The 2351-nt window shown below is 54.1% G+C and overlaps 1 protein-coding gene across 1 annotated transcript in view; it reads left to right on the top strand.

The window, feature by feature from the left end:
- Positions 1-2351, top strand: part of marchf8 (membrane-associated ring finger (C3HC4) 8) — a gene marked incomplete at its 3' end in the record, with an annotated part of 75627 nt that overhangs the window by 65916 nt on the left and 7360 nt on the right. The window lies entirely within an intron of this gene.

The raw sequence follows: 2351 nt of genomic DNA, 5'->3' as shown, positions 1-2351 counted from the left end.
CCTCGTCTCTCCTCTCTCAATTCAATTCAATTCAGTTCAATTCGCTTTATTGGCATGACATTGTTCTGTGATCTGTGTTGCCAAAGCTTTTGATACATTAAAATGTATATAAATTGGAAAAAAACAAAAAACATAGAAATAACAATAAGTAATAGTAAATAATTAACAGTAAAGATTTGCACAATAAATAAACATTTAACACAGTAACAGATGGATGTGTGTGTGTGCGTGCGTGTGTGTGTGTGTGTGTGTGTGTGTGTGTGTGTAGATAAGTGTGTAAATAATTAGAACATTAACATTAGTGACATTTATATATATAAAATATAGAACATTAGTACTCTCCTCCTCCTCCTCTTCTCTCTTTCTCCTCCTCCTCCTCCTCTTCTCTCTTTCTCCTCCTCCTCCTCCATCCCTGCTAGCCTGTAGTCTGGAGTCTGGACTATTTGCCACCCCAACATGACCCCACCCCCAACATGACCCCACCCCCAACATGACCCCACCTCCAACATGACCCCACCCCCAACATGACCCCACCCCAACATGACCCCACCCCCAACATGACCCCACCCCAACATGACCCCACCCCCAACATGACCCCACCCCAACATGACCCCACCCCCAACATGACCCCACACCAACATGACCTCACCTCCAACATGACCCCACCCCAACATGACCCCACCCCCAACATGACCCCACCCCAACATGACCCCACCCCCAACATGACCCTAACCCCACCCCAACATGACCCCACCCCAACATGACCCCACCCCAACATGACCCCACCCCAACATGACCCCACACCAACATGACCCCACCCCAACATGACCCCACCCCAACATGACCCCACCCCCAACATGACCCCACCTCCAACATGACCCCACCCCAACATGACCCCACCCCCAACATGACCCCACCCCCAACATGACCCCACCCCAACATGACCCCACCCCAACATGACCCCACCCCAACATGACCTCACCCCAACATGACCCCACCCCCAACATGACCCCACCTCCAACATGACCCCACCCCAACATGACCTCACCCCCAACATGACCCCACCCCAACATGACCCCACCCCAACATGACCCCACCCCCAACATGACCCCACCCCCAACATGACCCCACCCCAACATGACCCCACCCCAACATGACCCCACCCCAACATGACCCCACCCCCAACATGACCTCACCTCCAACATGACCCCACCCCAACATGACCCCACCCCAACATGACCCCACCCCCAACATGACCCCACCCCAACATGACCCCACCCCCAACATGACCCCACCCCCAACATGACCCCACCCCAACATGACCCCACCCCCAACATGACCCCACCCCAACATGACCCCACCCCAACATGACCCCGCCCCCAAAATAACCCCACCCCAACATGACCTCACCCCAACATGACCCCGCCCCCAAAATAACCCCACCCCAACATGACCCCACCCCAACATGACCCCACCCCAACCTGACCCCACCCCAACATGACCCCACCCCCAACATGACCCCACCCCCAACATGACCCCACCCCAACATGACCCCACCCCAACATGACCCCACCCCAACATGACCCCACCCCCAACATGACCTCACCTCCAACATGACCCCACCCCAACATGACCCCACCCCAACATGACCCCACCCCAACATGACCCCACCCCAACCTAACCCCACCCCCAACATGACCCCACCCCAACATGACCTCACCTCCAACATAACCCCACCCCCAACATGACCCCACCCCAACATGACCTCACCTCCAACATGACCCCACCCCCAACATGACCCCACCCCCAACCTAACCCCACCCCCAACATGACCCCACCCCAACATGACCTCACCCCCAACATGACCCCACCCCAACATGACCCCACCCCCAACATGACCCCACCCCAACATGACCCCACCCCAACCTAACCCCACCCCCAACATGACCACACCCCCAACATAACCCCACCCCTAACATGTTCTGAGCACCCAGAAGCTCTCTCTACGGCAAGAACTTCTGGGAACAAGCTATGATATTCATGGGAACCAATGAGAATCTGTTTGGATTTTCAAACGGATGCTGATTGGCCTACGCTGATAGTGGGCTGTGCGGAGAGGCTGATTTGGCTTCCACTTTTCAAGTATTGCTAACAAGTCCTGCACTCTAGCAAGCTGTTGCTAGCATGCCTGGCGCACACGATGCGATTTACGTGAACGTTCTTCCACGTTAACTCCTTCACAGAGGTTTTATTAAAGAAACGGATACGTGTATTATTACCTAAATGAGTTTTTCATTTAGCCCCGACTATACGCTCCCAATGAAATAATGTTTAAATGCAGCTGGATTTGA

This window comes from Borostomias antarcticus, assembly GCF_949987555.1.
Source record: "Borostomias antarcticus genome assembly, chromosome: 25".
Classification (NCBI taxonomy): Eukaryota; Metazoa; Chordata; class Actinopteri; order Stomiiformes; family Stomiidae; genus Borostomias; species Borostomias antarcticus.
This window is presented reverse-complemented; position numbering and strand designations above follow the sequence as displayed.